This window comes from Microtus pennsylvanicus, chromosome 6 (genome assembly GCF_037038515.1).
Source record: "Microtus pennsylvanicus isolate mMicPen1 chromosome 6, mMicPen1.hap1, whole genome shotgun sequence".
NCBI lineage: Eukaryota > Metazoa > Chordata > Mammalia > Rodentia > Cricetidae > Microtus > Microtus pennsylvanicus.
The window spans coordinates 24,864,456-24,885,189 of NC_134584.1; the positions used below are offsets into that span (position 1 = coordinate 24,864,456).

The 20,734-nt window shown below is 48.1% G+C and overlaps 1 protein-coding gene across 4 annotated transcripts in view; it reads left to right on the forward strand.

Annotated features, from left to right (window-relative positions):
* The first annotated feature begins 3,083 nt into the window (after positions 1-3,083).
* The window catches only part of Pdzd2 (PDZ domain containing 2), a 356,084-nt gene continuing 338,433 nt past the window's right edge, over positions 3,084-20,734 (forward strand). For 3 of the 4 annotated variants that reach the window (XM_075975855.1, XM_075975857.1, XM_075975858.1), the window contains exon 1: positions 3,084-3,434. The gene's annotated coding sequence lies outside the window, so the exon portion shown is untranslated. Of the gene's footprint in view, positions 3,435-4,241; positions 4,262-20,734 lie in introns of those variants that run through there. The other variant, XM_075975856.1, reaches the window with a different exon arrangement.

Consider the following 20,734-nt stretch of genomic DNA (forward strand, 5'->3'; position numbering starts at 1 on the left):
AAAGGGTTTATTTGACTTGCACTTCCACATCAATGAAGGAAGTCAGGACAGGAACTCCAAACAGGGCAGGAACCTGGAGGCAGGAGCTGATGCAGAGACTATGGAGGAGTACAGCTTCCTGGCTTGCTCCTCATGGCTTGCTCAGTCTGCTTTCTTACAGAACCCAGGGCCACCAGCCTAGGGGTACCACCACCCATAATAGACTGGTCCTTCTTCATCAATCGCTAATTAAGAAAATGCCTTCCAGCCTGATCTTATGAAGGCTTTTTTTTCAATTGAGTTTCCCACCTTTCAAATAACTCTAGCTAGAGTCAAGTTGACATAAAGCTAGACAGCACAGCTTTCCTTCCTAAGTCTTAGTGTTTCTATGCCCTATTTCCTCCTTCACGCCAAACTAAAGTGGCAACTTAGATGTGCTAATCTGTGACTAACTACTTGATAAGAGGGCAGAAAGGATTTACACTCTGATCTTCAAACAATAGAAATCAAATGACTTAGGTTGCCAGCTTTCAAATCAAGAAGACTGCAAAGGCAAAATAAAATTTCCACGCATTTGCTTGGCCTCTTGCGAACTGGAGCTATTATTGATGAGCAAGAACTCATGAAAACATATGGGAAAAATAGCAGATGAAAACTTATTAGAACCAGAGGCATTTTAAGCATGTCAGAATGAGGCAGATAATAAAAGCACTTACTTGCATAGATTCATGTGTAGTATAAATCACACATCACATACACATATATTTAGTAATAACTCAGTTATCCGTGTGTGTGTGTGTGTGTGTGTGTGTGTGTGTGAATGTGCTGCTGCTTGCATGTGTAGGCCAGAAGGCAACCTAGGGTGTTAGTTTTCCCCTTCCACCTTGTCTGCAACTCCCACATCACCTGTCTCTTTTTGATTGTTGCTGTTTACAGTTTTGTACGCTAGGCTGCCCCCCTCTCCAAGTTTCGTAGGCCCTCCCTCCCCCCCAGATCTGCTTCTCAGCTCCTCGAAGGAACACTGGGATTAATGATGTACTACCATGCCTGGCTTTTCTACTTGGGTTCTGGAGATTCAAACTCAGATCTCCATGAATGCAGGGTAAGCCCTTCACCGTGCACCCAAAAAATTTAACTTTGGGAAATATTTTTTGAGTGGCTGGTATTGGGTTGGACACTGCACTGCACTGCACTTTAGAAACACCATAAGCTCGGTTTATTTCTTTGGTTTTGTTTTTTGTTTTCTAACTTCCAGGAGCTCACAAGCTAGAAATACACGAGACAAATGCTACCAGCTCCACGGTTTAGCGCACCCGAGAAGGGCTCAGTTATCGGTATGAACCAGGGGATACCTTTGCAGGAATTAAGGAGGATGAGGGCACTTGATGCTGGTGCCGCGTGATGAGAAGCCCTCCCAGAAGACAGACAACTCAACTCTGAAATCTCAGCAGACCCTGAAGAGTGAGAATGCCATTCTGGCAAAAGAAACAGAATTTCCAGGTTGGAGCACAGGTCGATAAGAAAGAACAGTGAGAACGTTTGGAGCGATGGCCATTTGCAATTTCAGTTGATTGCCGAGGGTAGCAGGGTTGTGCCAGGTACTGGGTACAGAGGCACAGAAGACACAGGTGCCTTCTTCACGGCTCCTGAGATTGGAAGAGGGGCGGTAGCAGGTGAACCTGGGACCTCTGAACAAGCAGATAGCACTGAATAATTGTGGAAGGATTTTTAGTGGCATCCTAATAACACCTTTCTAAGCAACAGTGTTTATTTCATTGAACACCTCCTAAGTGCTACACAGAGCAACTTACCGCTGCTCCTTACTCCGTTCTGCCTGCTAAGTGTTTCTCTATTCATAGACAGGAAAAGATGCTCCAGGTGCTGAAGACTGTGCAGTTTGTGATACAGGAGGCCTGGATCTGTACAGGCATTGATCACTGCGGCTTGGGAATCATAAAGGCTGAGGAAGAACTGGATCCAAGAATGTCTTGAGCCCAGCCCCTGCTGAAAATACTATCTAGAAATTCCTTGGGTCTACTCCAGTCTTGATGCTGAGGGACAGCTCTGTGGGGTCTGCAAATGACGCATGCCTATCTGCTCTTCCAAGATACCACAGCTTATTGCCTTGCTGGGCAAATCTAGAGTCCCTACCCCCCCCCCCCATCTTCCTCAAAGCAAAGATTTCCAATTACTGCTCTGCAGAAAATGTCAAAAGCATTATTCAACAACTCGGGATCCCGAGGTTTGTAATTTTTCGTATGTTTTTGCCCTTATCTGCCAGCTCTTGAAAAAGACCAGCTTTTTCCTCTCCAGAGAGCTTAATTTGCAGAGCTGTGCAGTCTCCCTATTATGCGCTTATCGTCCTCTCCCTGTGGTAGGCAGAATGACGAGGATGACAAAAAAAAAAAAAAGAACCAAAAATATTTGAAGGCTTCCTGAAAATCTATAGATTGAAACATCCGAAAAGCCGAAGGCTTCCATTCCCCCAGTGACCTGGAACAAGGCGAAGGGCGGTTGGCCTTAGCGCTTGAGGTCTACTCAGCAGGAGCCCCTGACTAGAGCTCACAAGGTCCAAATCCTTCTTCCTGGGGCCCATGGAATTTCCTCTAGCGGCTTAATTGAAGGATTAACAGCTCTGAGGTTCTTAAAGCACAAAGAGGATCTCTCCGGAGGAATGCCCACACCACTGCTATATTAAGTTTTGGTATCCTAAGGACCAGAGGCCAGGGTAGCTTGCATAGCTTGGCCAGGGTAGGCTGACTCTTCTCCTGTCTGTCTTGCCCACCCATTCTCTGATAAGGCAATTGACGTTTTTCTCAGCGCTGTTAAGTGCTATACAAAAGCAAGTTCAAGTCTCCTAGCTCTCATTCTTTCACCTAGATGGCGCCCCATACCCTGCCTGCATGGCAATTCTGAGCCGCTGTCTCCCTGGATCGGTTCCTCCCAGGATCCCCAGGAAGCGGGCGCACCAGGACTGCTGGTTCCCTGGGAGAGCCGCCCTGCCCGCCCAGGGGCTTACTCGGGGGGAATCCCCGCCCACCTTGTCATTCCTGCAGGGGAATCCCCGCCCCCTGGGCCTGTCACTCCGGGAAGGTAGTTCCCGCCCCTCGACTCCAGCGGTGGGAAGGAATCCCCGCCCATCCTGGAGGCTCGGAGCATCCCCTGCGCGGCGCAGCGAGCAGCTCACTCCCAGTGCCAGTGCGTGCTGGCGGCGGGCGGTGGAACGCGGCGAGGCGGCTGCTGCCGGCGCCCCCCGAGCGCCGGGGCCGATCGGAAGACGCTCGGGATTGCGCCTCCCGCCGCAACCGGCGAACCCCTGCGGCGCGGCAGCTCCCCGCAGGCGCAGCGGCGGCACCGGTGTGGCAGGGGCGGCGGTAGCTACGCGGGCACCACCGGGCGGCGCCTGGGTCTGGACGCGCCAGGAGCGGCTCGAGCCTCCGCCGACTCACGAGCAGGTGAAGCGAGCGGGCGCTGCGGCCGCGACGGGGGTGGGGTGGGGTGGGGGCTTCGGGTGGGCTCTCTGGGGAGCGGAGCCGGGTAACCCCAAGACGGTGTGCGCCGGAGAAAGTTCAGTAGCAATCGGGTACGGGAATCCCGGTCCAAGCAAAGGGTTGAGTGAGGTGGCGCAAACTCCTCTTCCATCTGGTGGGAGGTAAGCGGGGCACAGTGGAGGAGAGGGATGGACCGAGAGGGACGGAGGCAGCGGGATAACCGCAGGCGCACTGCTTGGGACACCTAAAACCGGTCAAGAGCCCTTATCCCACTGTGTTGGCTGGTCTCTCTACCCTAATCCGTTACTGTCTGAAGGACCATCGTCCCGCGCTTTATTTCTTGCTACCCTCACCCCCTCACATCCCCCCTACCTCCATGGCCCACTAAGCGGCGCGAGAAAGAGTGGGCATGAAGAGCAAGGACATCTTTGGGGTGATAACGGCATCTGCCAGAGAGAGGAGGGATGTTCCAGTAGGCAAAGTATCCCCCCCCCCGAAGTCTCCCCAACACACACACCATGAAGCACAGAGTGAATTGAGGGAGGGGGGGGGAGATCTAGGACAGCGGACAGAGTTTGCCAGAAGCCTGCCCTCGGCAGCCCTACTCTGTGCATAGTTCTTGATAAGGAACACTGGACTCAAACCAGGTCTGACATGTGTGGTGGCAGACACTGGAAAGAGACACCCAGACACCGGAGCATGCCAGAGGTTGGGCATTGTCGGAGGCTTGAGCTGGGTCTTGCCTCTTCCATGTGTTTAGCTTGACAAGTCACGATGAAGCTCCGGAATAGGTAAGTGGTTGCTGAGTGGCCGAAGAAGGTGAGCTTCTATTGCGGACACACCCCTGGATCTTCAGAGCGCCTTCTGGGGAGGGAGTGTCCTCCCACCCTCATCTCTGCTCCTGGCTTGGGCTTTAGGCCCCCACTGTTCCCACTGGGTCAGCCTTTTCTGGGCTGTGACTTCTGGGTGGGAGCCAGGTAGGTAGAGGCTGGCAGGTGCGGTGTGGGAGGGCGGCTTGTGCAGGCGGAATAAAATGTCTCAGAGCACACCCCTGGCTGTGGGTGGCTGTGCTGGCTACATGAGTGTCTTCTTCCATTGGGATGGGCCAGGAACTGCTGCTGATGCTACTATAAAAGCCACACCATGGTGTGAGCTCGGGTAGCATGTGACGGGGTAGAAGAAGCGGGGTGGTAGGTCTTGGGAGAAGAATCAAAACCGTGTGAAGTGTATAGATGCATCTCCCTTGACATAGTTAATAAGCGCCTGGAAAAAACATCGAATCATGCTTTAAATCTATCATTGAAATTGATTTTGGATGCACTTATAGCAGTTTACTATTTAAGGAAGCGTAGGATAATTCCTCTATTCATTTCTATCATTTTGGAGCACCTGTGGTTTGCTGGGCCCAGAGTTTCCAGGAGATATATGTAGAGGAATGAGGCTCGCTCTATCCCCGCTGTGAACATTTTGGTGTAGCAGGAGACAGATACCTCAACAGTGATGGGCAGTGATGACGCAAGCTGGTGCCCTTCTGATCTGTAGTAAGTCCCCTATGTTTAGTGGGTGACGGATTGAAGGGATAATTGCATGAATAATTCAAGTGTGTTCCAAATGAAACATCTCAGGGATCCGGAGGAGAAAAAGGCCCCCTTTTCCCCCATGGGGATCTGAAAGCCTCGTAGAGGGCCACCTAGGCCACCTAGGTGTGTGCTGAAAGGTCGACCCTGTCTCCAGATTCTGCCATAGCAGAAGAGGCTGAGCTCTGCCCCACAGGAATCTAGTTCTCCAGACAGTTGGGGAATGTTTGGGATTTTTGAGCAAGGGTCTGCCCTGATCAGGTATGGGCTCTTGGGCAATCTCTGGCAGAAAGAACTGAGCTGGGGAGAGAGGAGAGGCAGCAAGTCTGCTGGGGAGATCATGCTGTGCGGTGGTGGGGGAGGCAGCAAGGTCCTGAGCTGGCGGATGGAAGTTTATGAGGAAGGAAGGAGAGTCATCAGCTGTGGGCTTGAAGTGCGAGCATGGGTGGGATTTAGCAAGCAGAAACAAAGGCCGCCTGCAGGTTCTAAGAGCGAGAAGGTGAGCTAAATGAGGGAGTTTGGGTTTCTACCATTGGATAAGGCAGCAATCTGGAGAAATCCTCTTAGACTTTGTGTCCGTGTCTGTGTGTCTGTGTGTGTGTGTGTGTGTGTGTGTGTGTGTGTGTGTGTGTAGAGACGTGTGGGTGAGTGTCTGTGGATGTGTGTGTGTGTGTGTAGAGACGTGTGGGTGAGTGTGTGTGTGTGTGTGTGTGTGTGTGTGTAGATACGTGTGTGTGTGTGTGTGTGTGTGTGTGTGTGTGTGTAGATACGTGTGGGTGAGTGTCTGTGGATGTGTGGCATGGCTCATGTGGGGAAGCGAGAGGACAATTTTGTGGAGACTGTTCTCTCCTTTCACTTTGGGTCCCAGGGTCTAGGTAGACAGACTTGCATAGCAAGTACCTTTACCAACCGAACCACCCAGCCCACCCCCCAGCCTTCTTTTTCTCACTATTTGTTGCAAAACTTGTCAAGGCCCTGAGGACCTATGGGATAAATAGTTCAAACCTTAACTGTCTGCCTAGATTTCTCTCTTGCCACATTACCCAGCACACATACACACATGACAGACAGATACAAACACACATGTCACTCACACACACGTGACACATACAGTTACATAAGACAGACATGCACACACATGTGCAAGAGTCAAGGAATAGTCTTCCTTAACACCTATGGTCTTTGCCTTACAAAGCCATTTCCCCTGGGTGGTGAATTCTAGATTAATATTCTTTCTTCTCTGGTGGTCCTGACAAACTCCCTCTTCAACAAGATCCAGTTACGGGGCCGTGTCTGTGACTCTGCCACCGTTCTCCCAGGAGACCTTGTGCTGCTTTCTTTGCTGCCCACGCTAAAGAGCCTGAGGACCTGCCCATCAGGCTGCCCTGTCTCTCTAGGGCAGTGGTTCTCAACCCACAGGGATCAGATGTCAGACATCCTGGACATCAGATATTTACATTACAATTCATAAGAGTAGAAAAATTACAGTTATGAAATAGCAGCAAAATAATTTTATGGTTTGGGTCACCACAACATGAGGTATTACATTAAAAGTTCTCAGCATTAGGAAGGTTGAGAACCACCGCTCTAGGACCTTATTATATACTTGTGCCCACATGAGCCTTGGGACAGTGGCCTCAGTCTAGACAAAAAGAGTCAAGGGGGAACTGCCCCAGGCTAATGGCACTCTGGGGTCTCTAAACCCTGAGAGGGAGCGCTTAGTGGGCTGGCAAGGGAATAAGACTATTAACCTAGATCACATGAAGCTAGTGTGTCATACCTTGGTGGAGGAGGCATCGTCATCTAAAGGTAGCCCTAGGCCTGGGTACATCAACCACAAGGGGAAAAGCTATCTCAAAGAAGAAGAACTGTTCCCCCCCCCCGCCCCAAAGGTCACAGCCAAACTCAAGAGGAGGCTGAACCTCTGGGAGACTTTCTTCTGTCTTCTGGAATGTCCCCTGAGTGCCCAGCAGGAGGCTGAGCCCATCATGACATAGGAAGAGCTAGGTTGGCCCTCGGGGGTGGGGGTGGGGCAGAGACTGGCAGTGAAGCTGGTGCCCAGAGAGTTGAAGAGGTAAGGCCACTGGAAGAGACTGAGAGCAATCTAACGCAGAGGCTCTCAACATGTAGGTTGTGACCCCTTTAGGGGGTCAAATGACCCTTTCACAGGGGTCTCCTAAAACCATTGGAAAACACAGATAGTTGCATTGCAACTCATAACGGTAACAAGATTACAGTTATGAAGTAGCAACAAAAATAATTTTATGGTTGGGGGTCACCACAACACGAGGAACTGTATTAAAGGGTTGCAGCATTAGGAAGGTTGAGAACCACTGCTCCAAAGGACCGTCACTGAGCCAGCTTACGAAAGAGGAGCATGATTGAAAAGAGTGAAAACGGGGCCTCCCGAGCGCCAGCTACTCTGTGGAGTGTTTGGAGAAGGTAGTGGTACCTGAAGGAAAGTGTTTTGAGGAATGAGTCCCAGTTTCCCCTTCCCAGACCTGTTTGGCAAGCAACAGAAAAGTAGGAGAAAACAGAAAATCCAAAGAAGGGGTGTCTGAGAGGGATGAGGTTGGGGACAATCAAGAACAGGTACAGGGAAAAAAGGTTGCCTTCTGCCTTCTCGTAAGAAGGAAGGCAGAGTTTGGGAGCACACTGAAGAGAGGAGCCTATAGTGCCACACCCCGGGGATCACAGACTCAAGTCTTCTTGGTAATCTGGGAGTGCTCTGCTGAGAACTCCTCCTTAGGCTGGGGGCTTGAAAGGAAGACCCTGCCGGGTCACTGCTTGCCCGAGTGGTGAGCTTGGTTCTCTATGAGGTTGCTAAGGGGGAGAAGAAGGATTCCTGGCCTGGAGAAGGAGACTTGGCTGGAATTTAGGCAACGTGGAGAATTTTGTTGATGACCGGGTCGTTGGAATTTCCGAGTAGCTACTTCACAGCTGTTTTTAAGAGATATACAAAGAGGTGCTGAGGTGTGGAAGTTCCCAGATGACTGCCTCCAGTGTGCAGTAGGCCCTTGGAACAGCTGGATGAGAAGGGAATACATCTCTTACCTTCCCGTTCCCATTGAGTATAGTTGGGGGAACGTTAGAGGAGGTTTGACCATGCAGGCTCTCCTTCAGTGTTGGAGGAAGAGCCTTGGATTGCTCTGCCCCACCTGCCCTTGCTGTTCTTACATGAAAACCTCTGGGTTTTATCTATTGGCCTACAGTAGTGGCTCCACCTTCATCTGACATCCCTCTTAGGCAAAGGTCCAGTTTCTGGGCTCATCAGGATGATCTGCCCTGACCCCCTGTGATCTGGAGAGGGACCATATCTCATCCCTTCCAGGTCCTGTCTTTGTGAAAAGTAAGGCCTGGGAAAGAGAGCAGTGATTCTATCCCTCAGCCGGAGTTAGAACTGCAGCAGACCCTTGCTTTATCCGAAGACTCTTGTCAAATTCAAAGCAATTGAGTCTGATGAGGTAGGCAAAAAAGGAAGCATTGTACCCACTCGGTTTTATTAATGGACCTTTGATTGCACACAGAAAAATGAAGGAAATATTCTTAGTTACTAGTGAAGAAGAGGAGAAATGGAGTACCTCTCTTTATTTCCTAAACACGCAATGGATATATGCTGAGCTAAATTAACTTGGGGAGAAATAGAAGTCTAGAATGCGGTTCTCCCATTCTTCATTTTCCAAGTGGCTAGTTCATGCCTGGACCATGCTGTCCTTTGGGCTTATGCATTGGTTGCATGTAAAAAGAGAGATACCTTAAGACATTTAAAACTTGAAAATCCTTCATATTGGTGCAATGGGGAAGGGGTAGAGTTTGTCTCTGGGTAGATAGACTTTGAAAGCCAGGCAGGTCATGTGATTCAGCCTGACCGTGAACTGAAGGGTTCTATATTCTGTTGACAAATGTGTTTGACAGAATACCATGTGTTTACAGCCTGACCCTACTCAATGGTTGCAGCTGTCCCTTGTGCTGTGACGAGGCCAAGGGACTAGTTTGCTAAGGGGCAGGTGTGTGGACAAGACACCTGTATCTGCTCAGTCTCTGTCACTCACCTGGGGGCCATCTCTCTCTTAGATGTCAGATGACTCGGTCCCTGTCACATCTGGTCCTGGCTGTTCCATGCTTTTCCTACCTATTTGAATACATTGTGAGCAAGTGACTGGCTAGAAACTTACAGAGAACAAAAACCTTAAGGTTCTTAACTCTTTCTGACACAATCTAATGAAACCAGACAGCAGCAAACATCTGGCCCATGTTCAAATCATCATTAGGGGATTTTTTCCCCCGTGACTCAAATGTACTCTTACAACTTAGCGGTTTTAGGGAAGCAGGGATAGGGAACTTCTGTGTACAATCTGGATTTATTTCGCACAGAGGATTATTTTAAATTTTGGATGAAGTAATAGTAAGAAAGTGGAAAGATTTGTCAGAAGCATCTGGGTCCCTCCAGGAGGATAAGAAGGAATCGAAAACTGGGCAAATCCTAAAACAGGGTAATCTACTGCTTTGCCTGCAGGTTGAAGTCAATTGAGGCCTTACCCAATAGGACCTATGCTGGTTTAACAGTTTCTGGGCAGAGAGACCGCTATGGCTTATTTGTCCTTTGCATAATGATGCCCCAGACAGGGTTCTCCGAGGTGTTTTGCAGGAGTGGAAATGGATTTGAGCAGCTCTGTTCCTGGGCTCACTCTTATCAACACTTGGGCACCTCTAGTACTTGACTTTGTAAGGACTAGTTTTACTCTGTTATCTCAACCGAATCATCCACTCTAAAGCATGCAGCCCCTGTTGTCCTGGCCTCAGAAGAGTGCTTGTCCCTCCTTGCTAAAAATAAAGATGGCATTCAGATCATGCCACAAGGGATTCCTACTGTGAGCAGGGGCATACTCAGTGCTGTGTAAACCCAAAGTCAGTTCCTGGCTGGCACCTGCCGGCTAAGGCAGTGGGAGTTGAGCTGGGAGGGGGGGTGAGCAAGAGGGCAATTTTAGATGCTGTTGTTCTCAGTAGGGGACAGAAGTCAGGGATCTGAGCTTCTGTGCAGGGGTGGTTTCTGGGCACCAGGAGGAAGCTGGTGGGATGGGTCAGGGATTCTGGGAGTTTTGGCTTCCTGGGAACATGCCTGGCTACAGTTGCCCCAGGAAGCGTAGGAATTCCTCAACAGGGAGACAGAATAAACAGCAACTCCCCACTCTTCACCAAAGGCCAGCCGGGTTCATCCTGTTTAAATATGCTAGGTTATTACTGTAATTCTGATATTCTATACCCCGCTCTTCTTGGAGAGAGTTATAGTGTCTTTTAACTGGAATGACTTTGACTGACATATATGTGTTTGAACACCCAATAATGCTGTCTCCCTTGAGGAGCTCCAGTGATGTGGCCCCCAGAAGTGTCATCACAACCTGACCCCTCTCTATAGGAAGCAGTAGGGGGCTCATCATATGACTCAGGTTTACACATGGGTGAACACAGGCAATCTCGACCTCTTCTCAAGTGTTCCAGCATTGCTCTTTCTACACCCAAGACGATGCAAATGGAGCCAAGGTTAATGAAATAAGATGGCAATAAACTCTGTTTGTGTGTGTTGGCCAACAGACACTTATAAAATGTCGGATTTCAGCTGTGTGTCAGTCCATTCCCGCAACCCTGTTGCCTGCCCTATTTGGCACAGTGTATTTTATAGAGATTTGGGTAAAACTAGATTGAGCTATATGGGTCTCCTGGTGAGGAAATTAACTTTCAAGGCTAAAGCAGCCATGCAGATACTATTACAAATCACTCAGCATACCAAATTGGCATGGCTCCCTCCCACAGTTTCCCCTAAACCGCTCTCCACCCCCACGCCGCCCTGGTCATTGTGATTCCCAATATCATTAGGCTAAGAGAAGAGACAGCTGTGCCCAGAAAATAAGCTCCGAGTGTCCTCATCAGAAAGGGTTCTCGTGAGAGCTGGCCATGAGAGGCGTGAAGAGAGGAATGTTCCGGAAAGGACTGGCTTCGCCCTCTCTCTGAGTCTAGTGCTGATCCTGGAAACCCTAAGCAGGTGTAAAGCTGATTGACTGTTGGATTGGTGACTGTGGCGCAGCAATGTTGGGCACCAGGGAGGTACCCTTGGTACCTGAAGCACTTGTCCACCTTCTGGTCCCTTGCCTGCCCGGTTTCCTGAGCACTGTCCTTACCTTAAGCATGAGCCTATCTTAAGATGAGCTGTCATTGTCCCTTGCTCTCCAGGATTCAGCACAATGGTGAGTGTGTGGTAAAAATTAAGATGCTTCTAATGTTCACTGTTTGGCAAGCACTATTCTGAACACTCATTCAAGTCATAATAATCCAGTGAGGTGTAGCCTTTTATTGGTCTTAGGGATGCCAAAACAAATTAACACAAGCCCTGTGGCTGAAAGCAACAGAGATGCATTTTTCTCCTGGTTCTGGGAGTCAGAAGTCTGAGGTCAAGCTCTTTGGCAGGGCCGTGTTCTCTCCAAATGGTTCAGGGGGGAAAACATGGCTCACCTCCTCCAGCTTCCGTGTCTGTTGACATTCCTTAAGGCTGTGTCACTCCGCTCTCTGCCGCTGTCATCACACGACCGTCTTCTCGTGTGTGTGTGTGTGTATGTGCGCGCGCGCACGTGTGTGTGATGTGTGTGTCCTCTCATGATGGCATGATTCCACTTTGTGTCTTTTCTAAGGACATTTGAGATTAAATTTGGTGGCGAGCAGATTGTCTTAGTTGGAATTCTTTAGAGGAATAGCACCGATGGGATTGAAAATCTATTAAAAGGGTGTTTATTAGACTGGCTTATACACCACCACAGTCTAGTAGTCCAGCGATGGTGTCTTCACGTTGGAGAGGTGATTGAGAACCAGTGATTACTCAGTCCGTAACATGCAGCCAAAACACTCACATACATAAAATAATAAAATTTAGAAAGATAATCTTTAAAACACAGTTCAAGTCATGTCACTTCCTAAGTTTAGGCTTAAGATTTACTCAGTGTGATTTGAGCATGATGTGTGTCCCTTGGGCAGACCCATATCTCCTGTGACTGTTATCACCCATTGTCCTTCCTCTGTGCCTGACACACTGTCCTTTCAGTTCTCGAACCTACCATGTCCCATCATGCACTGGGGCTTTTCCGCTTTTCAGAACGCTTCCCCCAAGAGCATCACAAACTGGTCATATAAAATGGAACCTCCTGGGGCTCCATAACATGATTAACATGATTCCTGTTTGAAATAGAGCCTTGATTTATTTGCTTATTTTCTGTATCACCTCTTGGAATATGATCATTAAAGCAAAGACCTTGTTTTGTTGATGTATCTTAAGTGCTCAGCACAGTCCTGCTACGCACTAGTTTCTGCTAGTTGGAGTTGTCTTTCCACCTCTAGCTCATTGCCAACTGTGGAACCGTTGTACACTTCACTGTTCTCAGATATCCCGATTTCACAGAGTGTATCAGGGGATACAGTCTCAGAAAGGTTAAGTGACAACCTCATGCCCTCTTCATTTGAGTCCAGATCTCTGTCCCTCCTAAACCAGAGCCCTCAGCCATATTCTACAAGGAATCTCTGAGAAGCAGGAATGGCCCAGGATCCTGGCAGTCCCTACAGACTTCTGAGTCTTCTAAAAGTTCATTTCCTTCTCACAGATGGTTAATACGTCGGGAAGAAATCTCAGTCTCAGAATCTCAGTTTCTCGGAGAAGTTGGCCTAGAATTGAAGCTTGAGACGCCAAGAAGTTAATTTTGCTTTCTCTCCCCTTTGGGCTTAAGACTTTCCCTGATCTATCTTGAGATTTGATGGGTTAAGTGGTCTTCCTTGAATCCTCACAGGGAAGGTAGAGATGACCAGGTCCAGTCCTTATAGCCAACAGTGTTGAGCATGCGTGTCCTGAGTTCATGAGTAGGGAAGGAACTAGAAAACTCAGAGTGTGTGAGGAGCATTGGCATCTGGGCTATTCCTGTTTCTCAGAGGCTCTGTGTAGAACATGACTGAGAACTTGGGCTTAGGAGAGAGAACTCATTTGGAAGAATCCCGGAGGTCTTTGTTTGTCTCGTTTTTCTTACATGTGAACATTTTTTTTCTGTACTTTTTGGGTTTTGTGGCCCCTCCATCTCTCACGATGATGGAGTCCTTGGGTGACTACATAGACTTTGTCTGTAGGTTGGTAGACAACCTACTCCATTGAATCTTGCTAAAAGGCTGGCCCCCTCTGACATCAGCTTTGGGCAAGTCATGGGAGAAGCCAAGAACAAGGTCTTGCCAGGAAAGAGAGCAGCTACCTGCACCCCTTTGTTGTTGACTCAATCTTCGTTTCTTTGTTTTCTTTCTTTTTTCCCTCCCTCTTCCCTTCCCTCTCTCCTTTCTTCACTCCCACCCCTTCTTTTTCAGAATCTTGCCATACTGGTCAAGCTGGTCTTGAACTCTTAGGCTCCAGTGATCTTTGCCTCAGCCTACTGAGTAGTTAGGACGACAGGCTTGACCCACTGTGCTCAGTTTAGACATCTTTAAAAAATAAGGCCAAAAAATAAATAAATAAAAATTAAAAAAAGAAAGAAAAATAAGGCCAACCTTGAAAATTACATCAGCATGCTCGTAAGTAAACATCCAGATTTGGGGGAGGAAAAAAAAAACCCACTCTTTCAGGCCAGTAGTAATTGTAATTGAGAGCATGTCCAAGCCCTACAAGTGTTGGTTGGCCTTCCCTCATGGAGAGGGCTACCGCAGCTGATCAGCACTGCTGGCAGACGTAGCTGCTTTCCCTCAGGAAGGCAGAACCCTGGGTATTTGATACAGCATGCACTCCACCTCGGCGGTCGTGAGTGAGGTTTGCTATGGTAACCAGAACTTGCCTGAGGGTTGTGCATGTGAAGTGCCACTCATTGGTAGTACCCTTTATTTTTAGCAGCTACCAAAGAGGAGCTGCTGCTCATTGTCTTTGGTAACAGGCAGGTGGGTAGTCACAATGGAGCCAGGATGAATTTTCTGTGCTGTTCTGTGTGGAACGTTACCACCCACCACCGTTCTCAGTTATTGGATCATGGTGTGCTCCTGGGATCCCATTGGTTCCGATCCTCGCCAGAACCTGCACGCAAAGACAGTTGGACGTACTATTTTTTAATAACATGCTCTCAGCTGCTGTTCCCCATCTTCGTCTTGGCACAGCATGCCCACGTTGTAACAGTGGTGGTCCTGTAGCTAGGAGGTGGGTAGCTGCCCGTAAAAATCACGGAGAGCTGAAAGCACAGCAAACATTTGGAGGAGGTAGTATTTTTCCTCTCAACAGGATGCTCAGTTTTCTCTTAGGGCTTACACTCTACCCTTGATGCCCTCAAACTTGTTCTCCTTTCTTTTTCCCACTCAGCTAATATTTATTTAACAGATGCCACATAAAGAAGTGATACACATGCCTCCCATTCTGTCTATGGGGCAAAAATCAATGAAATTCCGATTTCTTTGAACTACCGACTCTATCAAAGTGCTCAGCATTCTCGGAAGATTGACAGGAGAGATGGGGGTTGCTTGGCAGGCCCTTCCCTTTCAGCCTGTACTCACTCCCTGAACCATCACTTCATCTGATCCTTTACTAGAACCACCAGCTTCCCGTGTCTTCTCCTGCCCTTGTGCCCCAAACTTTCTATGTCAAGTCAGCTCAGCCTCTTCTGTTTTCCAGCCCTTGCATGCTGCTGGGTCTAGGGAGAGAAGAATTGAGAAAACACTGCTTTGGGAACATAGTAGACCTGCAAACCTATATGCCCAGCACTTGGGAGGAAGAATCAGGAAAATGAGGGGTTCAAGGTTATCCTCAGCTACTGAGTTGAGTTTGAGGCTGACCTTCATTGCAAGAGACCTTGTCTTTAAAAAAAAAAAAAGACCACAATGAGCCCCCAAATCCAATTTTCTGGGGACTTGAAGCTGGCTGGGATCCTTCTGGGTAGGGGCTGTGAAGATGGCTCAGTGGATAAAGTGCTTGTGTTGCAAATAAGAGGGCATTAGTTCAAACTCTCAATGCCTACATAAAAGCCAAGTGTAACTGTGAGTGCCGTAACCCCAACACTGTGTGAGCAGAAACAGAAGGGTCCCTGGGGCTTATTGGCCATCCAGTTTAGCAAAAGTGATGGTTTCCAGGTTCAGTGTAGATTTTCTCTCAAAAACTAAGGTTCAGATTGATAAAGAATTTCCCATGTGTCCCCACGCACACACGCAGATCCTCCTTGGCATCCTGTTTTACATATCTAGTGCTCAGTGGACCCACATGGTTTGGAGTGTAAACTGTAGTCTACAGTGGAGACAGTCTTGGTGTCATCATTGGTCAAAGAGTAGAGTGGAAGGCTCATCGAAACCTTGACCGTAGGGCCAGTGAGACGGGTTAGCAGCAAAGGCACTTGCCACCAAGCCTCACAGCCTGAGTTTGGTTCCCAGAACCCACAGGATGAAAAGAGAGAACTGAGCCCTACAGACCATACATGCTCTGGTTTCTGCAGGCATGCCGTGGCTGCACATTCACACGCATGTGCACACATACACGCACACTCTAAATGAAATGGAGAAAACACATTTCTAGACTATTTGCATGGTGTTGCTGAGACTCAAGCGTTCGCTGATCCTGGGCTGTGATAACATTCATGCTTCATGAAGCACCTCTATAAAAGAATGAAATTAGTGTTTCATGTCTAGGGTGGAAGAGAAGAAATGGGACATAGCTCACACCTGAGCCAGGGAGATGCTGTATCATCAGATAGTCCAGATCGGCTGACAAACCTTCTGATGAAACCTGAAGCGTCATGCTGCCACTAACTGTTCCTTTTCAAGTGGGAAGAGTCCCATTTTGCATATAATTTTAGATGATTTCCTGAATAGTGATGTAATATGTGCAAAATTCTGCTTATGTGGTCAATAAATCAAGTATCTATTTGAGACCTACCATGTGTGAGCCCCTTCAGTTACAGTAAGACAAACATCCCATAAACTGAGTCCAGATGAGCTTGTATTCATTCTCTCCTTGATCCACACTTCCAGCTGCTTATAATCTTCTCTTCTGAAGGTTGCCAGTGACGCCACATTTGCTAACTCCTAAGATAACTTCTGACCCTGCCCTGGATCCCTCCAAACATTTGACATTATCGGTCTATCCTCTGCTCTCCTTGAGGTACTTCTTGCTTCTGTATGGCACATTTTGTAGGCGTTCCTCTTTGATCCCCACATCAACTTTCTTTTTCATTTTCAAGGCTGCCTCCTTACTCTACCCCTATCCCTCTTACAAAGCTGACGAGCCCAAGATTGAGCATTTGGATTTTCTGCCCTTCTCTGATGTCTCTCATTCTATGGCTCCAAATGCCCGCCAGAAGTCAAGAGTGCTCACCAATATACCTCCATGTTGTACTGCTCCCATATGTAACTACTTCCCTGATCCATAGGGTTCATCCTCTTCTCCCTCTTCTTTTCCCTCCTCTTCACTCCCCTTTCCTTTCGCCCTCTCTTTTTGTCTTCCTCGAGGTGGTCTCATGTAACCTAGGCTGGCCTGATTTTGAACTATTGGTCCTCCTATTTCTACCTTTCCTGGACTAGGATTACAGGTGTATGTCTGTTGTATGCGGCGCTAGGAGCTTTGTGTATCCTAAAAGCACTCTGCCAGCTAAGCTGTATTCCCAGCCCTCTTTCCCTCCCTCCCTCCCTCCCTCCCTCCCTCCCTCCCTCCCTCTCTTCCTTCCTTCCTTCCTTCCCTCCTCCCTCCTTCTTTTTGACACATAGCTCTGGCTGGCCTCAAATTCATGATTCTTCTGCCTCATACTGAAATTACAGATATGCCACCATACTCAGCTCAGATATTATGTCTCCACTTGGTCCTTTATGATATACCTGGAACCTAACCATTTCTCAACCCTTCTCTCATTCAAACTTTCCTTATCTCCCCACTGGGTATTTTAGAAGATTCCCAATGGCTCCTTTCCCGTTGTAGTTTGTTCTCAATGAGCATCCAGAATTATTCTAGTAAAATACCAATCATTTCATGTCACTTCTGTATATAGATCTTCCCAGTAAATTCCCATCAAACTCAGAGTAAAAGCCTGCTCATTGCATAGGCACCAGGCCCTTGCTGGTGCTCCCCCGCCCTGGTCCTCCCTTCTCAACTTCATCTGTTAACTCTTCCTGCTGGCTTTAGCCACCTTTGAAGTATTCTCCCTTAGGACTATGATGCCATTCCCTCCAGAATGTTCTTCCATCTTACTTTCTCCAGGTCTTGATTCAAATGCCCTCTATTCCATCCTGAGGTTTCCCGGTCCCCACTTCTCAGCTGTGTGTGTGTGTGTGTGTGTGTGTGTGTGTGTGTGTGTGTGTGTGTATACTGCTGACTTTTTGGCTCACTGCTATATATATCACCAACCTTTAGGAAAAATGCTTGTCCAGTAGTCGGTACTCAGGAAATATTAGTTGAGAGAATGAATTAGAATCAGTGGCATTTTAAATTTAAATACTGGTGCTCTGGGGCCCGTGATTTAATTGGCACAAGGTAAAACCCAAGCGCGGATATTTCTTGAAGGCTCCCAGGGGGATTCTAATGTGAGCTAGGGTTGCCAACCACTGCTTTGTGATCCGAACTCTGTGTTATTTTTTGCTTTCTTGGAGTTTTATGTCTGTGGCATATGCTGTTATATTCTTAGAAAATCCATTCATTTCGAAACCTAAATTGCAGTGAGCGGTGCTAATAAAGCTAGCACTGCATAGGGTAGCAGATTAGGGTTTTAATTGGAGCATCCTATTGGAGCGAATATTCTGGACATTCATCCCTGTATAGTCTTGGCTGAAGCTGGACTGGGAGGAACAGGCCCCGTATTACAGTGTTCTCTGTGAGCTTCCCAGATTAACCTTAGACTTTTAAAAAGGAGGGGGGACTTGCCTGTGGCTGTTTCTAAACTCCGTGTGCCTGAGTCAGCCACACACATTTTCAGCCCCTACCCCATGTCCGCCTGCCCGCTGTCTAAATTCTGCCATCTCTTGAGGCTCAGGCGACAACTCGTCTTCCTTTCTTCCCTGACTGGCAGCTCCTTCCAGGACGCTTGGCACTGTCACTTGGCATCCAGCCCATGCTGTCGAGCAGGTGAGCCTGCTGCCGAAGGCATCTTGTGTTTTGTTACTTTCCATTTTCCCTCTCAGGCTAGATTAGACTTTGTCTAGGGATGCCTGGTCACGATTTCGACATCTTTTGAGTCCCCAGCAGTAGGTGGTAAGTAGATGCTGATGGAGGGCTTGAACTGTTCCCGTTGGCAGTATGGACAGCATAGTCTAAGGAAGGCTGTCTGGACGAAGGCTGGTACATCCTTCATAATGAACACCCAGCATTTTCCACTCGGGTTTATCATTGATCTATATCATTCTCATTTGATGACTTTTTTTTAAAGCAACTGAACATGTGCCTTATGAGGTTTAAAATCCCAGGATTTCAGAACCCTGACTGAAAATGTCCTCAAGGAAGCCCAGACATGGTGACATTTGGCCTTCTTTCCAAAGGGATAGAATTGTAATTGCAACCTAGGCCTAAGAGGACTTGGGCAAACAGGTCAGTGAAGGGATTTTTACGAGGTCTCTGCCTATTCCAAGGAGTTACTTTTCTTCTTTTTTAAAAAAAATTGTATTTTTTGCTTTTTTTCAAATTTATTTATTTATTTAATGTATAAAGGTGTTTTGTCTGAAAGTATGCCTACACTCCAGAAGAGGGCGTTGGATCTCATGGAACTGTAATTGTAGGTGGTTAAGAGCCCCCGTGTGGGTGCTGGAAATTGCACCCAGGCCCTCTGAAAGAGCAGCCCAGTGCTCTTAACCACAGAACCATCTTTCTAGCCTCTGGAGATATTTGCCAACTAGAATCCCATTATCTTGGTGACATTCTCCATTGCAATAGCTTTGGAGAGCAGGTAACCTGATATCCTAGGGTTGGAGAAAGGCCTGAAACCCAGCCCTTAACACCTTTATGTCCTTCTGAGGCTTAAGGGAAAACGATATCACAGTGAGTTGGGAAATGTCACAGAGCTATAAAATGCCAGAAAGCAATCTTCATCTGGTTGGAGGTGAATAAGAAACCACAAAGAGGAGTTTCTTGTGTTTTCCCATGAAGGGGTAAGGTTATCAGAGCAGCTCTCCAGAGGGGTACTGTTGATCTAGACTTCACAGCTAGGGTTTGAATGGTTGATAAGACTGTCTTTTCATTGCTTTGTCTAACACAGGATTTTGCTGTGTAACCTAGATAAGTCTCAAATTTGCTGTCCCCCTGCCTGTCCCAATGGAGTGCTTGGATCACTGGCATGCGTCACTGAACCCGGCCTTTGTGATATCATCACAGGCAGAATGGCCTGGCCAGCAGTGGCCACAGCTTCAGCGAGGGAGGTCTTTAGGTAGCCAGCTGTGTACCCAAAGAGGTAGATGGATTGGTGTCCCCTCACCCAGAGAGTGGGTTCCAGAGAGCTCTGCACCGGCATTAGCCTGCTACTGTTCTAACGTTTTTTACCAACAACCTGGATAAAGGCGTGGGTGACATGTTTCTCCTATTTGCTCATGACCCAGATCTGGGAAGCATAGTGACCTCATTTCACTCCAGGAACCAGAATGGAAACCACGGCCACGCCTCGCAGAAGTCAGCCAAGGGCTCAAGTAGAAGAATCTGCACTCAGGTCTGAAAACGCCAACCGTGTTTATTACGGGATGGCCAAGAGCCGGTCTTAGCAGTAACCTTCGTGGAAAGGATTCATTGTGGTGTGCCCAGGTGTGTGGGGCCAGAAACACAGCACCCAGTTCTGCCCTAGTGCCCCACATTTAGCCTGCACTGCTTGGCAGAATGTGGGGTGTAAGACAGCATCTCCAAAAGAAGGGCCCAAAGTAGGAGTCGGTGGGAGATTCCGGGAAAGAGACTTGTTGTCTTCCAGGCTCTTCCACCTTCCAGCCCATACCTGTGTGGAGCATCGCTTTATCAGCTCTTTGGCTGCTGTCTCCAGCTTCCTACCCACTTCCCACACCCTCAATGTTTCTACACTAAGTCCATCCACCTGCATTTTCTGCCCTTCTGGTCTGACTGCTAAGCTTTCTATAGAAAATCAAACAAAAAACCACCCAATCTGGGTGTTGGGGTGTATGCTCCAAATCCTAGCACTTGGGAGGCAGAGGCAGGGAATTTCAAATTCCAGGCCAGCTGGGTCTTGTTGTGGGAGGCCGCTAGTTCATTTCCTGACCGCCCTGACCCAAAATAATCACACAGAAACTAAATGCAATACTGTTTGGCCAATAGCTTAAGCGTGTTTCTGGCTTATAACTCTTTCATCTTAAATTAACCCATTTCTATTAATCTGTGTATCACCATGTGGCTGTGGCCTATCAGCAAGTTTCCGGTGGGCTCCTGCAGAGATGTATGTCTCCTGCTGGTGGCTACATGGCCTCTTTCTCACTCTGCCTACTCTCTCTATGTATCTCTTTCAGCCTGGCCCTACTCTGTTAAGCCATTGGCTGAAATCAACTTCTTTATTAGTCAGTGGTAATAAAACATATTTACAGCATACATCACCTCCCACATCAGGGTCTCCAGACACAAAAATCCAGACAACAGCCAGATCCACCCACTTGCAGTGGTGTAGCTGCTGTAGCGTTAATCTCTAAAGCCATCAGATGTGTGCGCTGATACGGTATAGATGCACAGTCTGGCCCTGG